The sequence below is a fragment of the Anomaloglossus baeobatrachus genome, chromosome 5, assembly GCF_048569485.1.
Source record: "Anomaloglossus baeobatrachus isolate aAnoBae1 chromosome 5, aAnoBae1.hap1, whole genome shotgun sequence".
NCBI classification, from domain to species: Eukaryota; Metazoa; Chordata; class Amphibia; order Anura; family Aromobatidae; genus Anomaloglossus; species Anomaloglossus baeobatrachus.
Window position 1 is genome coordinate 314,765,847 of NC_134357.1, and position 18,319 is coordinate 314,784,165.

General features: G+C 44.0%; 1 protein-coding gene across 2 annotated transcripts in view; it reads right to left on the reverse strand.

Moving 5' to 3' along the window:
- HLF (HLF transcription factor, PAR bZIP family member) overlaps positions 1 to 18,319 on the reverse strand; it is a 66,507-nt gene that overhangs the window by 20,174 nt on the left and 28,014 nt on the right. The gene's annotated exons all lie outside the window — the stretch shown is intronic.

Here is an 18,319-nt window from a genome sequence, read left to right on the forward strand (position 1 = left end):
GGCACCATGATGCCGTATGCACAACAAATCCACATCAAAAAACATGACAACATCCTCACAGGTCACATGGGAATTTTTCATTGATTTTGAGGGTTTTCTTCTATAGGTATTGCAAAAGTTAATATCCACTGCATGAATTGCCATGCTGAAGACTTAAAATCCACGGTGCATGTCTATTTATAGGCTAAATTTCTCAACCATTTGGCTAAAACAGTAATATCCTGAAAATTCCACCTGTAAATCGGATTGTGTCCGTCTCTCTCTCACGCACTTCTTCCTTGAGTCCTGTGTCTTCCTCAATTCTGCTTCCCTTAAAAAACACAAGATCAAAGTGACATCTGTACTCCACAACATCTGGAATCCCAGGACTTATACCTAGCACCTGTTGGCTAAAGCCAACATCCAACATAGTCCTCTATCACCACATTTTTGATGTAGTTGCCTTCTACAACTCCTTCCTTTTCTCTCATTGGATCTTGACTCAAGTCCAAATTTGTTGATTTAGATTTAGTTAGAAAATACCCAAACCCCATGAAATCTCACTGAGGTAGGATGTCACGTATCAAACGTAGCAGTGTAGAGTTAATATATGTGCTGAGATGTAGGTCAGAGTATGCTCCATTTACTTCAATAAATTCCAGAAAATGCCACTCAGGCGCTGTTTAGGAAGTCTGATCCGTTAAGCTGAAAAATTTGGGCTAAGTCTGTTCAAAAACAACTCCTTATGAAACATAGCTTTTTTTTTACAGAACAGTGAGGTATGGAAAGAAATACACTTCAAAAATGTATACGCCATAGTCAGAAAGATGTCTGAAAAATAGATTTTGAAGATGACCTTTTCAGCCTTCATGATAACAAGTGATTCAAGAAACAACCAAATTCACTGTTCAGCCATAAGAATAAAATAATGATAATCTTGTGACAATGGCACCTGTCCAGGAGTAGGAAATATTCAGCCGCAAGAGAACAGCGAGTTCTTCATATTGATGTGCTGGCTGAGTGTCAAAGGCCAATTTTTGGATATCTACTGAAGATTATAGTATGTGGTGGTTAGTACTTGCCATAAAAAGGACAACTGGTGAAATGTCACAATTTTACGGGCACTGAAGGCTCGTTGGTGACTGCTAAGAGTGAAGATTATCCCATCCAGCACGATGCAACAGAAAAGATACTTTAAGGCTAGGGTCACACTTTGGTCTGATTTTTATCCAGAAAAGTTTAACGAGTTTTTCTCACTTGTCTTCCGTATGCTGTCCGTTTTTTTTTTTTTTACAACAGCAGTTATTAAGCTTTTACAGGAAAATGTACAGTTTCCTATGTTACAGAATTGTCCACACTTTGGAATATAATGTTCTTCTCGCAACCACAGACTTGAATGGGGCAAGTTCTATCCATCTTCAGAATAAATCGTAGCATGTTGTGATCTTTTTCATACACCGTCAGTGAAAAAAATCGGCCATCAGGACTGCCCCATTGAATAACATTGGTCCGAGTGCTGTTCAATAAAAAATTGGATAGCCCTCATCTGGCATATGGACTTATGAGCGAGCCATAACACAAAGAAAAATAATGAATGGCGACTGTTATAGAAAGGTGTCAGAACACCCGATGCATTGCGACATTGTGCCTATGAGGTGTGGCGGACCTGCAGACTGGTCACATTGCTCAGGTTGACTTCTATCCACATCTGCAAAACCAATAGTGCTTGTTTACATGCTGCATTTTTGACCCATTTTTTTGCATGAATTTGCCATGGAATAAAAGTATCATTTTACAGTATCAGTAAAGTAAATGAGATTTCTAAAATCTGCTTATTTTTTTCCTTGCGCAGTTACAACACAAAAGTTTTCTTTCAAATCTGCAACATGTCAATTCATTCAGCCATTTTCATCATTCAAATGAATGGGGGTAAAAAGCAAGCAAAAATGCGTAAACAAAAGATTTTTTTTAAACATTTTTTTCTACCAAGACTCTCATTTTTTCTGCAGAACATCTGCCACCAATACTCAATGTGTACACAAGGCATCACAAATGGATCATGGAGCAATAGAGAAAAGTGGCCTGGTGATCACATGCTCCGTTAAATCATTTGGATAGCAAGTAATTGATTACCGAGGAAAATAAGTCAGTAGGATGCATTAAGACAACCACTTTACAGGTATGCACCAACTAGTGCTAGCAATAAAGGGAAATAAAATAGAAACAATTTGTTGACCTGTTAAGAATAGCACCTCCTCTTATAGAGCTCATTTTCATATCCATTTCTGACAATGCTTTGGTTTAAGCTAAGTTGACAGTTTGTGAGAAGACAGATCACTGATTTTGCATAAAGTGGCATTCCTGTCCATTTTTAGACATTTGAAACTTGCCCAATAACCAGCAGATATTTCCTCCAGTGAAGTTTTGAAATACTCGTCTTGGAGCTTCATCTTCCTCAGACTACAGTCTAGTTTGTAATTCTTAGGGGTTCCTGGATGCACAGGGGGTTGATTAGCATCATTTTGGATATAGCAGACAATAGACCTCATCTTGATGCTCAACTATAGATCTCAATGTCCTCTTCTTTGGAGACCCTCTAGCATTAGAATCTGCAAAAACATTAGTGCATGCCCTTATTATCTCCCGGCTCGACTACTGAAACCTCCTGCTCTCTGGCCTCCATTCTAAGACTCTCGCACCCCCCCAATCTATACTACACTCTGCTGCCCGACTAAGCCACCTGTCTCCTCACTGTTCCCCAACCTCTATTCTCTGCCAATCTCTTCACTGGCTTCCCATTGCTCAAAGACTGCAGTTCAAAATACTAACCATGACATACAAAGCCATCCACAACCCGTCTCCTCCATACATCTGTGACCTAGTTTCCAGGTACATACCTGCACGCAACCTCCGATCCTCACAAGATATCCCTCTCTCCTGCCCCCTTATCTCCTCTTACCACAATTGCATTCAAGATTTCTCCCGTGCTTCCTCCATACTCTGGAACTCTCTACCATAACATATCAGAGTCTCGCCTACTGTGGAGACCTTCAAAAGGAACCTGAAGACCCACCTATTCAGACAAACCTGAAGTAACACTCACTCCACTATACCACTGCACGACCAGCTTACCCTCACTTACTGTCCCCTCCCCTATCCCCTGTAGACTATGAGCCCTCGCGGGCAGGGTCCTCTTTCCTCCTGTACCAGGCTGTGCCTTGTATTGTTCATGATTATTGTACTTGTCTATGTATGCCCCCCATTTTCACATGTAAAGCGCCATGGCATAAATGGCGCTATAATAAATAATAATAATAATAATAATAATAATAATAATAATAATTGGAACACTAAGAATTTATGGAGCTTCTTCAGTGTATATTGCAGTATGGGAGCTTTGGAGACACATACAATAAACTCAATGATCAGAATTAATCAAAGCTGCTGAATGTGTCACCGCTATACGAGCTACTGAAAATAATGAAATAATCTACAATCATCAATAGCACAATATAATTCTAAGTGATAATTGAGGACAATATCTCTCATCACTTTGGGCTTAGCATACACAACATTTTTATTGCACATTATTCCTTATCCTCTGGAGACCTTCATATGAGCACTACTCACACTTGAGACGAGAGAAAAGACAACATTGGTGGAACTAAGTGCAACCCTGGCTGACATCAACGTGAACTGAAACATTCAATAGATTTGTGCCACGACTTATAGATAAAACTACGCACCTCCTATTTTTTTAAGATGATACTTTAGATTATTGTTCTAGAGAACCTTATAACAGGCCACAGAAGAAAAAAAAACAGCTATTATACCACTAGTCAAAACTCGCTAGTTTCCATGGAGACAATGAAAGTAGAAAACTTCCCAGACAAATGTTCAGCTTCTTTTGTAAAATTAGTTGCTGATAAACTTGACAATCTTTTCTTAACTGCTTGTTTGCCAATATTGTTAGTTATCTTGACCTTGGAAATATGTGTCTTTTCAATATACCATAGTGAAGTGGTGGAAAAGAGGATACAGCTGCCCAGATCTTCTTAGAAGTTCATGTGTGCCAACAATCTCAGTTTGTCGTGGAAATGGAGTGCAAAAGTGAGGGGATTAGCCAAATCACATCTAAAAGTTTAAATTAAATTTAAAGGTTTACAATTTTTCTCACTAATATCAGTTCTCCATTGTGATCATGAAAGGAAACTTCTTTACAAGCCCCAATATTTAAAGGGGTTCTTCAACATCACAGCCATGTTCCTAAATGAGTGCCACATTTGTGTAAAGGCCGAGTGGGGTACTGCAACTCGGCTGCATTGATTTGAGTGGGTAATAACACTCACAGCCTTCGGACAGCTATGGTACTGTTTGACTGGGTTCACACAGGCGTATTTCATGTACTATATATGGACCACAGTGTACTGACTAACCACAAGTCTCCTTGCCTCATAGACACATACGAGGGTGTAAGTTGGGTTTAGGAGACCCTCGACAAGACCGGGCATTGCGGTCAGTATACGGATCGTGAAATACACGCATGCGAACCTGGTCTCGTAGGAAGCAAACAACTATGTTTGCCTTAGTTTTGACAACCTCATCAGACCTATTTAGTTTTTTTTTGCATATGTACATGATTAACACCCATTTTCAACTTATAACACAGTTTTCAGAAAAGGTGAGAAATAGTGATGCGTGAGCAATACCATGCTCGGGTGCTTGGTACTGATAATGAGCAGTTAGATACTCGGATGGGCACAACTCGAGTACCGAGTATAATGGAGGTCAATGGGCAACTCAAGCATTTTTCCGGGAAATCTTCCAGAAAAATGCTGGAGTTTGCCAATGACTTACATTATACTTGGATACTCGAGTCATGCCTGTCCAAGTGTCCGACTGCTCGTTACGAAAACGGAGCACCCGAGCATGGTAGTGCTTGTTCATCACTAGTGAGGAATAAAACTTGTCTAATGTAAAAAATCGCTTTTTGTTTAAAGAGTACCCTGACAATAGGCTCGGATCCCGTACAATTAGATGCAAGCAACAATTGCTTACTTTTTCTGCAGCGCCACAATATGGTGAAATGAGGCATTACACAGTACTCATTGAAAAGCATGGGAAGTCTATGTATTGCATTAACTAGGTCTTCTAGAGAGATAGACTTTTTACACCTGCCCTCAGCTCTGACTAATAAAGATCCTGAATGAGGGACCATCTTCTCTAGGGCGGCACAGTGGCTCAGTGGTTAGCACTGAAGTCTTGCAGCGCTGAGATCCTGGGTTCAAGTCCCACCAAGGACACCATCTGCAAGGAGTTTGTATGTTCTCCCTGTGTTTGTGTGGGTTTCCTCTGGGTTCTCTGGTTTCCTCCCACACTCCAAAGACATACTGATAGGAAATTTAGATTGTGAGCCCCAATGGGGACAGTGTTGCCAATGTATGTAAAGTGCTGTGGAATTAATAGCGCTATATAAATGAATAAAATTATTATTTATTATTAATATTATTATCTTCTGAAAACCCACAATTGCCCAAGAGGCCGGCATTTGAAAATGGCATTTCTTAACTAGTCAACCTCTTTAATTATGTTGACCAGCACAATATGAGTTTATTGGTCAAAAATGTATCCAGTAATTTTATCTCAGAATTGATTGGTGAAGTTTAGTAAGGTCATTCTGAAAATATAATAGCACTTTACTTTCCATTTTATAACCAATCAATTATTAAACAATTTACCTTCAACTACTGATCTAGTTAATGACAAATGTCCAGTAATGGTGCTTAGGGTATGTTAGATAACAGTTTAAGAATGTGTGCGCTTCACATTACAATTTGTGTAACCTTGAATTTCCACTCTCTATCTAGAGTTTTTTCTTCACATATGGACTTTTCCCAGCTACTTGGATAATTATTGCTATATGACAAGATAAAGTACAATAATTTGATAAAGCGGATTTTACTTCGGAAATAACAATGTCATAGCCAAAACTTTCCTTCTTCTCTTCTTGCTTGGGACAGAAGTTCCTACCAGCCACCTTTTACCGTCATGTTAGAATTATTGGTGGCTTTTGCTGGTCACCGGTCAGAGAATAAACATACAACAGATTATTTCCTCTTGTGTTCCTGTTAAGAGGATCAACACAAAGGTTTTGTAGTCTGACAATCACAAATCTATGGTAAAAAGATCCTAAATCATGAAAATGCTATCTCACACTCCTACTAAACTCTGAATTTTAAATAAAGACTACATATGCTTTGATGATCACATTTTTGTTGCTTCAATAAAGCTAAAATACAACAAAAAAGCAACAAAAAAGTCTACCATTCTTGTGTAGATTTTTGTGTCTCCATAGTAACAGACTACAAACTCTGTAGTCTGATCTGCAATCTGTTTTGTAATTTCTTCACATATTTGGTAAATTAGCAAATAGTATGGGGTGGATAGAAGGGAGTTTAATCACTGATGTCTTAAAGTAGACCTGATAGTTGATATATACCGTCCAATACACAGGCAGTATGTATCAGACTCTGGCTGTATGATCTAATTAAGGTATGTAGAGTCTGAAACATTGTGGCGTTACAGAGAAAAACATAGTATAAAAGCCGCCAGGGGCTGAGCCACACTTAGACTAGTTGGACAGGTGGGTTCCTGGCGGCTTCTCCCCGCCTGCTGTCCTGGATTGACAGATAGAGACCTGTCACTCCAGGACTGGGCATCATGTATTCACTGACCAGTTCACTTTAAGTAATGTCAAACTTTAAGAAAACACTATTAAGGGGAAGCTGTCATCACGTTTTTGCCATTTAATCTGAGAGTAGCATAACTTAGGGGCAGAGATCCTGATTCCAGCGATGTGTCACTTACTGGGCTGCTTAGTGTAGTTTTGATAAAATCACTGTTTAATCAGCAGTAGATTATCATTAGAGGACTACTTGGCGTGCTGCAAGGTAGTCCAGCATATTCATGAGCTCCGTATAACTGCTAGATCTGTAGAAGAGAAAACATTGATTTTATCAACATAATAGCAAACAGCTCAGTAAGTGACACATCACTGGAATCAGGGTCTCTGTCTCTACATTATGCTGCTCTCAGATTGGGTAGCAAAAAACTGGTGACAGATTCCCTTTAAAACTTGTAACGCGGTTACTTTCTAGCTAACGCCCATAGAGTTGTAAAGTTTGATTACCACAAGTCTGTCATTGGTAATGCTCATAACGTAAATACTGAAAATTCTGTAAATATGATGAAGCACAGTCTGTATTAGTCAAACAGCAACATAGGATAGCAATCAGCAATAAAGCAGTGTAAACAAAAATATATAGTTAGTATTGCTCCATAAACAGGTCTATGTTTGTTCTGCAATTTACATTATGATTCAGTATAGCCCTAGAGCTGACATTGTGGAGCCTGAAGTTGTATGGAGTAAGGTAACTACTGTGTTTTTTCAAAAATAAGACACTGTCTTGTACTTTTTTTGCCCCCCAAAAAAGCACCAGGGTTTATTTTTGGAGGAGGTCTTATTCTTGGAGAAACACAATTAAAGGGTAAGTTTACCCCCCAAAAAAGCAGACACCCCCCTTCCCAGTAGACTCATACTTACCAGACCTGGACGTCTGCGCGGCTCCCAGGTCCTCCCTGTGATCTCCGGTGGGTGCTGCATGCCATCCTCCCCTGCTTCTGGCTGACACGCACGCACACAGCAGATCACAGACACACTCACACACAGAGGATCACAGAACACACACACACAGAACACACACACAAAACACACACACACACACATTCATCACATCCAGCGTTAAAGAATGCTTCCGGCTGCAGGGAATGATGGGAGGAAGTCATGTGTGTCCGTAGGTCCTGTAAGCAAGTATTGCGGCAGGTCCTTGCGCTCCACTGCACAACCTCTCAGGATTCTGCCGCCGAGAAGAAATTGGTGTCACTGGATGTGGTGAGTGTGTGCGATCCCATGTGTGTCATCCGATGTTTGTGTGTGCGATCTGATTATGTGTGTGATCTGATTGTGTGTGCAATCTGATTATGTGTGCGATCTGATGTTTGTATGTGCGATCTGATTGTGTGTGGGTGTGATCTGATTGTATGTGTGATCCAATGTTTGTGTGTGTGATCCGATGTTTGTGTGTGTGATCCGATTGTGTGTGTGTGAGATCTGATGTGTGCGGTCCACTGCAGGTCCTCTGCTCGGTGTCGGGTGAGTATGATTGCAGGGTGCCCGCTGTCTATAATGAAGTGTCCTGCAGTATCTGTAACTTTTTTAGCTGCAGGGACACTTCATTATTGATCCGTGACTAGGGCTTATTTTCTGGGGAGGGCTTATATTTAAGCCTTGCTCCGAAAATGCTGAAAATCCCTGCTAGGACCTATTTTTGGGGGAGGTCTTATTTTTGGAAAAACAGGGTATATACAGAAATCTTGTGTTGGAAGCCATATGCAAACGAGGCTAAAAGTACACAGAGGGTATGTCGATGCACTTGGACTGCTTCTGCCAGGTGCACTGATGCCCCACTGCACGTACAGCATGCTTTGCATATGGACATTTCACATCTCTACTAAAAAAGGTAGAATTTTTACAGAGGGATTAGCCCCTATAGAGCCATAACACTACTTTCATAGATAAAAACCTGCTGACATCTCACAATGTGAAATAAATGGATTGGACAGATGACCTTAACTTCTTGCCTTTGTTGGTTATAGACCCTGCTGTATGTATTGAAATAAATCCTCATCTGGATGGATTTTGCTCAGTGTAGAATTTTCAAGTAATTTTATTGTACCTTTCTCCTTGATCCATTTATCTGAGGTTTATCACCTGTCATTTCTCTTAGCGCAGAAAAAACATTAGGCTTTCAATTTACAGTAATATTTAAGGGAACCAGGCAGTAACCTCTACCCTCAAAACATTTACATGACTGTTTAGCTCTTTAAAAGGTAAGCCATTGGATTCCTTTATGAATCCAAACTGTTGCTGCAGACGCGTTTTGAAGTTCAGAAAGTCTGGACGTGCACTGGGTCATCACAATGCCCTTCCAGCTCCTCAGCCTCAAACTATATTCCCTCCCTAGCACCACCCTATTTTGGTTGATTGATAGGTCATTTGGAACAAGGTTTCATTTAGGAATATTAACTCTTATGCCAGTGTATAAAGTAAGGATCTGTGATGAATTTGGATTCTATACATGAAGAGTAGGAAGTATACATAAACTTAACATAGTTTGCTACAGGGGTGGAGGTCAAAGTAGAAGCTCGAACACAAACTCAAGGAGGTTGTCACACGGCCTTCTTAATAAAAGTTATCTTTTGGAAGCTATCTATTAACGGGTATACAGTTGTGCTCAAAAGTTTACATACCACAGCAGATTTTCTTTGCTTTCTTGACCTTTTTTCAGAGAATATGAATGATAACACAACATTTTTTTCCACTTATGTTTAGTGGTTGGGTGAAGCCATTTATCAAATCATAATGGCAACCAAAAACATCCAAATGACCCTGATCAGAAGTTTACATACCCCAGTTCTTAATACTGTGTATTGCCCCCTCTAACATCAATGACAGCTTGAAGTCTTTTGTGGTAGTTGTGGATGAGGCTCTTTATTTTCTAAGATGGTAAAGCTGCCCATTCTTCTTGGCAAAAAGTCTCCAATTCCTGTAAATTCCTGATTGTCTCTCCAGTAAAGGAGACAAACTCTAGCACAGCGCCACCTATTGGAAGTAGCGATCCTAAAAGTCACAAGTGGATTTTTGACAATCCTTTGCAATATGACTCAGGATATATAAGCCAGATCAGAATCCCAATTTGCAGACACGGTGTTTCGGGGTGCTTGCCCCTCGTCAGTGCAAAGTATGGGGGTGTCTGATCTGGCTCATGAGAAAGCTATGTGGGGACCACGGGGGAACACTATTCTCCTTAAGGAGACTTTGCAAGCCAGTCTGGCTGCCAGGTAAGGGGACTTATAGCTGCAATGCCCCTAAAATTCCACGGGGGAACACTATTCTCCTTAAGGAGACTTTGCAAGCCAGTCTGGCTGCCAGGTAAGGGGACTTATAGCTGCAATGCCCCTCTGGGAAATATTCAAATTGTCTCTCCAGTAAAGGAGACAAACTCTAGCACAGCGCCACCTATTGGAAGTAGCGATCCTAAAAGTCACAAGTGGATTTTTGACAATCCTTTGCAATATGACTCAGGATATATAAGCCAGATCAAAATCCCAATTTGCAGACACGGTGTTTCGGGGTGCTTGCCCCTCGTCAGTGCAAAGTATGGGGGTGTCTGATCTGGCTCATGAGAAAGCTATGTGGGGACCACGGGGGAACACTATTCTCCTTAAGGAGACTTTGCAAGCCAGTCTGGCTGCCAGGTAAGGGGACTTATAGCTGCAATGCCCCTAAAATTCCACGGGGGAACACTATTCTCCTTAAGGAGACTTTGCAAGCCAGTCTGGCTGCCAGGTAAGGGGACTTATAGCTGCAATGCCCCTCTGGGAAATATTCAAATTGTCTCTCCAGTAAAGGAGACAAACTCTAGCACAGCGCCACCTATTGGAAGTAGCGATCCTAAAAGTCACAAGTGGATTTTTGACAATCCTTTGCAATATGACTCAGGATATATAAGCCAGATCAGAATCCCAATTTGCAGACACGGTGTTTCGGGGGGCTTGCCCCTCGTCAGTGCAAAGTATGGGGGTGTCTGATCTGGCTCATGAGAAAGCTATGTGGGGACCACGGGGGAACACTATTCTCCTTAAGGAGACTTTGCAAGCCAGTCTGGCTGCCAGGTAAGGGGACTTATAGCTGCAATGCCCCTAAAATTCCACGGGGGAACACTATTCTCCTTAAGGAGACTTTGCAAGCCAGTCTGGCTGCCAGGTAAGGGGACTTATAGCTGCAATGCCCCTCTGGGAAATATTCAAATTGTCTCTCCAGTAAAGGAGACAAACTCTAGCACAGCGCCACCTATTGGAAGTAGCGATCCTAAAAGTCACAAGTGGATTTTTGACAATCCTTTGCAATATGACTCAGGATATATAAGCCAGATCAGAATCCCAATTTGCAGACACGGTGTTTCGGGGTGCTTGCCCCTCGTCAGTGCAAAGTATGGGGGTGTCTGATCTGGCTCATGAGAAAGCTATGTGGGGACCACGGGGGAACACTATTCTCCTTAAGGAGACTTTGCAAGCCAGTCTGGCTGCCAGGTAAGGGGACTTATAGCTGCAATGCCCCTAAAATTCCACGGGGGAACACTATTCTCCTTAAGGAGACTTTGCAAGCCAGTCTGGCTGCCAGGTAAGGGGACTTATAGCTGCAATGCCCCTCTGGGAAATATTCAAATTGTCTCTCCAGTAAAGGAGACAAACTCTAGCACAGCGCCACCTATTGGAAGTAGCGATCCTAAAAGTCACAAGTGGATTTTTGACAATCCTTTGCAATATGACTCAGGATATATAAGCCAGATCAGAATCCCAATTTGCAGACACGGTGTTTCGGGGTGCTTGCCCCTCGTCAGTGCAAAGTATGGGGGTGTCTGATCTGGCTCATGAGAAAGCTATGTGGGGACCACGGGGGAACACTATTCTCCTTAAGGAGACTTTGCAAGCCAGTCTGGCTGCCAGGTAAGGGGACTTATAGCTGCAATGCCCCTAAAATTCCACGGGGGAACACTATTCTCCTTAAGGAGACTTTGCAAGCCAGTCTGGCTGCCAGGTAAGGGGACTTATAGCTGCAATGCCCCTCTGGGAAATATTCAAATTGTCTCTCCAGTAAAGGAGACAAACTCTAGCACAGCGCCACCTATTGGAAGTAGCGATCCTAAAAGTCACAAGTGGATTTTTGACAATCCTTTGCAATATGACTCAGGATATATAAGCCAGATCAGAATCCCAATTTGCAGACACGGTGTTTCGGGGTGCTTGCCCCTCGTCAGTGCAAAGTATGGGGGTGTCTGATCTGGCTCATGAGAAAGCTATGTGGGGACCACGGGGGAACACTATTCTCCTTAAGGAGACTTTGCAAGCCAGTCTGGCTGCCAGGTAAGGGGACTTATAGCTGCAATGCCCCTAAAATTCCACGGGGGAACACTATTCTCCTTAAGGAGACTTTGCAAGCCAGTCTGGCTGCCAGGTAAGGGGACTTATAGCTGCAATGCCCCTCTGGGAAATATTCAAATTGTCTCTCCAGTAAAGGAGACAAACTCTAGCACAGCGCCACCTATTGGAAGTAGCGATCCTAAAAGTCACAAGTGGATTTTTGACAATCCTTTGCAATATGACTCAGGATATATAAGCCAGATCAGAATCCCAATTTGCAGACACGGTGTTTCGGGGTGCTTGCCCCTCGTCAGTGCAAAGTATGGGGGTGTCTGATCTGGCTCATGAGAAAGCTATGTGGGGACCACGGGGGAACACTATTCTCCTTAAGGAGACTTTGCAAGCCAGTCTGGCTGCCAGGTAAGGGGACTTATAGCTGCAATGCCCCTAAAATTCCACGGGGGAACACTATTCTCCTTAAGGAGACTTTGCAAGCCAGTCTGGCTGCCAGGTAAGGGGACTTATAGCTGCAATGCCCCTCTGGGAAATATTCAAATTGTCTCTCCAGTAAAGGAGACAAACTCTAGCACAGCGCCACCTATTGGAAGTAGCGATCCTAAAAGTCACAAGTGGATTTTTGACAATCCTTTGCAATATGACTCAGGATATATAAGCCAGATCAGAATCCCAATTTGCAGACACGGTGTTTCGGGGTGCTTGCCCCTCGTCAGTGCAAAGTATGGGGGTGTCTGATCTGGCTCATGAGAAAGCTATGTGGGGACCACGGGGGAACACTATTCTCCTTAAGGAGACTTTGCAAGCCAGTCTGGCTGCCAGGTAAGGGGACTTATAGCTGCAATGCCCCTAAAATTCCACGGGGGAACACTATTCTCCTTAAGGAGACTTTGCAAGCCAGTCTGGCTGCCAGGTAAGGGGACTTATAGCTGCAATGCCCCTCTGGGAAATATTCAAATTGTCTCTCCAGTAAAGGAGACAAACTCTAGCACAGCGCCACCTATTGGAAGTAGCGATCCTAAAAGTCACAAGTGGATTTTTGACAATCCTTTGCAATATGACTCAGGATATATAAGCCAGATCACAATCCCAATTTGCAGACACGGTGTTTCGGGGTGCTTGCCCCTCGTCAGTGCAAAGTATGGGGGTGTCTGATCTGGCTCATGAGAAAGCTATGTGGGGACCACGGGGGAACACTATTCTCCTTAAGGAGACTTTGCAAGCCAGTCTGGCTGCCAGGTAAGGGGACTTATAGCTGCAATGCCCCTAAAATTCCACGGGGGAACACTATTCTCCTTAAGGAGACTTTGCAAGCCAGTCTGGCTGCCAGGTAAGGGGACTTATAGCTGCAATGCCCCTCTGGGAAATATTCAAATTGTCTCTCCAGTAAAGGAGACAAACTCTAGCACAGCGCCACCTATTGGAAGTAGCGATCCTAAAAGTCACAAGTGGATTTTTGACAATCCTTTGCAATATGACTCAGGATATATAAGCCAGATCAGAATCCCAATTTGCAGACACGGTGTTTCGGGGTGCTTGCCCCTCGTCAGTGCAAAGTATGGGGGTGTCTGATCTGGCTCATGAGAAAGCTATGTGGGGACCACGGGGGAACACTATTCTCCTTAAGGAGACTTTGCAAGCCAGTCTGGCTGCCAGGTAAGGGGACTTATAGCTGCAATGCCCCTAAAATTCCACGGGGGAACACTATTCTCCTTAAGGAGACTTTGCAAGCCAGTCTGGCTGCCAGGTAAGGGGACTTATAGCTGCAATGCCCCTCTGGGAAATATTCAAATTGTCTCTCCAGTAAAGGAGACAAACTCTAGCACAGCGCCACCTATTGGAAGTAGCGATCCTAAAAGTCACAAGTGGATTTTTGACAATCCTTTGCAATATGACTCAGGATATATAAGCCAGATCAGAATCCCAATTTGCAGACACGGTGTTTCGGGGTGCTTGCCCCTCGTCAGTGCAAAGTATGGGGGTGTCTGATCTGGCTCATGAGAAAGCTATGTGGGGACCACGGGGGAACACTATTCTCCTTAAGGAGACTTTGCAAGCCAGTCTGGCTGCCAGGTAAGGGGACTTATAGCTGCAATGCCCCTAAAATTCCACGGGGGAACACTATTCTCCTTAAGGAGACTTTGCAAGCCAGTCTGGCTGCCAGGTAAGGGGACTTATAGCTGCAATGCCCCTCTGGGAAATATTCAAATTGTCTCTCCAGTAAAGGAGACAAACTCTAGCACAGCGCCACCTATTGGAAGTAGCGATCCTAAAAGTCACAAGTGGATTTTTGACAATCCTTTGCAATATGACTCAGGATATATAAGCCAGATCAGAATCCCAATTTGCAGACACGGTGTTTCGGGGTGCTTGCCCCTCGTCAGTGCAAAGTATGGGGGTGTCTGATCTGGCTCATGAGAAAGCTATGTGGGGACCACGGGGGAACACTATTCTCCTTAAGGAGACTTTGCAAGCCAGTCTGGCTGCCAGGTAAGGGGACTTATAGCTGCAATGCCCCTAAAATTCCACGGGGGAACACTATTCTCCTTAAGGAGACTTTGCAAGCCAGTCTGGCTGCCAGGTAAGGGGACTTATAGCTGCAATGCCCCTCTGGGAAATATTCAAATTGTCTCTCCAGTAAAGGAGACAAACTCTAGCACAGCGCCACCTATTGGAAGTAGCGATCCTAAAAGTCACAAGTGGATTTTTGACAATCCTTTGCAATATGACTCAGGATATATAAGCCAGATCAGAATCCCAATTTGCAGACACGGTGTTTCGGGGTGCTTGCCCCTCGTCAGTGCAAAGTATGGGGGTGTCTGATCTGGCTCATGAGAAAGCTATGTGGGGACCACGGGGGAACACTATTCTCCTTAAGGAGACTTTGCAAGCCAGTCTGGCTGCCAGGTAAGGGGACTTATAGCTGCAATGCCCCTAAAATTCCACGGGGGAACACTATTCTCCTTAAGGAGACTTTGCAAGCCAGTCTGGCTGCCAGGTAAGGGGACTTATAGCTGCAATGCCCCTCTGGGAAATATTCAAATTGTCTCTCCAGTAAAGGAGACAAACTCTAGCACAGCGCCACCTATTGGAAGTAGCGATCCTAAAAGTCACAAGTGGATTTTTGACAATCCTTTGCAATATGACTCAGGATATATAAGCCAGATCAGAATCCCAATTTGCAGACACGGTGTTTCGGGGTGCTTGCCCCTCGTCAGTGCAAAGTATGGGGGTGTCTGATCTGGCTCATGAGAAAGCTATGTGGGGACCACGGGGGAACACTATTCTCCTTAAGGAGACTTTGCAAGCCAGTCTGGCTGCCAGGTAAGGGGACTTATAGCTGCAATGCCCCTAAAATTCCACGGGGGAACACTATTCTCCTTAAGGAGACTTTGCAAGCCAGTCTGGCTGCCAGGTAAGGGGACTTATAGCTGCAATGCCCCTCTGGGAAATATTCAAATTGTCTCTCCAGTAAAGGAGACAAACTCTAGCACAGCGCCACCTATTGGAAGTAGCGATCCTAAAAGTCACAAGTGGATTTTTGACAATCCTTTGCAATATGACTCAGGATATATAAGCCAGATCAGAATCCCAATTTGCAGACACGGTGTTTCGGGGTGCTTGCCCCTCGTCAGTGCAAAGTATGGGGGTGTCTGATCTGGCTCATGAGAAAGCTATGTGGGGACCACGGGGGAACACTATTCTCCTTAAGGAGACTTTGCAAGCCAGTCTGGCTGCCAGGTAAGGGGACTTATAGCTGCAATGCCCCTAAAATTCCACGGGGGAACACTATTCTCCTTAAGGAGACTTTGCAAGCCAGTCTGGCTGCCAGGTAAGGGGACTTATAGCTGCAATGCCCCTCTGGGAAATATTCAAATTGTCTCTCCAGTAAAGGAGACAAACTCTAGCACAGCGCCACCTATTGGAAGTAGCGATCCTAAAAGTCACAAGTGGATTTTTGACAATCCTTTGCAATATGACTCAGGATATATAAGCCAGATCAGAATCCCAATTTGCAGACACGGTGTTTCGGGGTGCTTGCCCCTCGTCAGTGCAAAGTATGAGGGGTGTCTGATCTGGCTCATGAGAAAGCTATGTGGGGACCACGGGGGAACACTATTCTCCTTAAGGAGACTTTGCAAGCCAGTCTGGCTGCCAGGTAAGGGGACTTATAGCTGCAATGCCCCTAAAATTCCACGGGGGAACACTATTCTCCTTAAGGAGACTTTGCAAGCCAGTCTGGCTGCCAGGTAAGGGGACTTATAGCTGCAATGCCCCTCTGGGAAATATTCAAATTGTCTCTCCAGTAAAGGAGACAAACTCTAGCACAGCGCCACCTATTGGAAGTAGCGATCCTAAAAGTCACAAGTGGATTTTTGACAATCCTTTGCAATATGACTCAGGATATATAAGCCAGATCAGAATCCCAATTTGCAGACACGGTGTTTCGGGGTGCTTGCCCCTCGTCAGTGCAAAGTATGGGGGTGTCTGATCTGGCTCATGAGAAAGCTATGTGGGGACCACGGGGGAACACTATTCTCCTTAAGGAGACTTTGCAAGCCAGTCTGGCTGCCAGGTAAGGGGACTTATAGCTGCAATGCCCCTAAAATTCCACGGGGGAACACTATTCTCCTTAAGGAGACTTTGCAAGCCAGTCTGGCTGCCAGGTAAGGGGACTTATAGCTGCAATGCCCCTCTGGGAAATATTCAAATTGTCTCTCCAGTAAAGGAGACAAACTCTAGCACAGCGCCACCTATTGGAAGTAGCGATCCTAAAAGTCACAAGTGGATTTTTGACAATCCTTTGCAATATGACTCAGGATATATAAGCCAGATCAGAATCCCAATTTGCAGACACGGTGTTTCGGGGTGCTTGCCCCTCGTCAGTGCAAAGTATGGGGGTGTCTGATCTGGCTCATGAGAAAGCTATGTGGGGACCACGGGGGAACACTATTCTCCTTAAGGAGACTTTGCAAGCCAGTCTGGCTGCCAGGTAAGGGGACTTATAGCTGCAATGCCCCTAAAATTCCACGGGGGAACACTATTCTCCTTAAGGAGACTTTGCAAGCCAGTCTGGCTGCCAGGTAAGGGGACTTATAGCTGCAATGCCCCTCTGGGAAATATTCAAATTGTCTCTCCAGTAAAGGAGACAAAACTCTAGCACAGCGCCACCTATTGGAAGTAGCGATCCTAAAAGTCACAAGTGGATTTTTGACAATCCTTTGCAATATGACTCAGGATATATAAGCCAGATCAGAATCCCAATTTGCAGACACGGTGTTTCGGGGTGCTTGCCCCTCGTCAGTGCAAAGTATGGGGGTGTCTGATCTGGCTCATGAGAAAGCTATGTGGGGACCACGGGGGAACACTATTCTCCTTAAGGAGACTTTGCAAGCCAGTCTGGCTGCCAGGTAAGGGGACTTATAGCTGCAATGCCCCTAAAATTCCACGGGGGAACACTATTCTCCTTAAGGAGACTTTGCAAGCCAGTCTGGCTGCCAGGTAAGGGGACTTATAGCTGCAATGCCCCTCTGGGAAATATTCAAATTGTCTCTCCAGTAAAGGAGACAAACTCTAGCACAGCGCCACCTATTGGAAGTAGCGATCCTAAAAGTCACAAGTGGATTTTTGACAATCCTTTGCAATATGACTCAGGATATATAAGCCAGATCAGAATCCCAATTTGCAGACACGGTGTTTCGGGGTGCTTGCCCCTCGTCAGTGCAAAGTATGGGGGTGTCTGATCTGGCTCATGAGAAAGCTATGTGGGGACCACGGGGGAACACTATTCTCCTTAAGGAGACTTTGCAAGCCAGTCTGGCTGCCAGGTAAGGGGACTTATAGCTGCAATGCCCCTAAAATTCCACGGGGGAACACTATTCTCCTTAAGGAGACTTTGCAAGCCAGTCTGGCTGCCAGGTAAGGGGACTTATAGCTGCAATGCCCCTCTGGGAAATATTCAAATTGTCTCTCCAGTAAAGGAGACAAACTCTAGCACAGCGCCACCTATTGGAAGTAGCGATCCTAAAAGTCACAAGTGGATTTTTGACAATCCTTTGCAATATGACTCAGGATATATAAGCCAGATCAGAATCCCAATTTGCAGACACGGTGTTTCGGGGTGCTTGCCCCTCGTCAGTGCAAAGTATGGGGGTGTCTGATCTGGCTCATGAGAAAGCTATGTGGGGACCACGGGGGAACACTATTCTCCTTAAGGAGACTTTGCAAGCCAGTCTGGCTGCCAGGTAAGGGGACTTATAGCTGCAATGCCCCTAAAATTCCA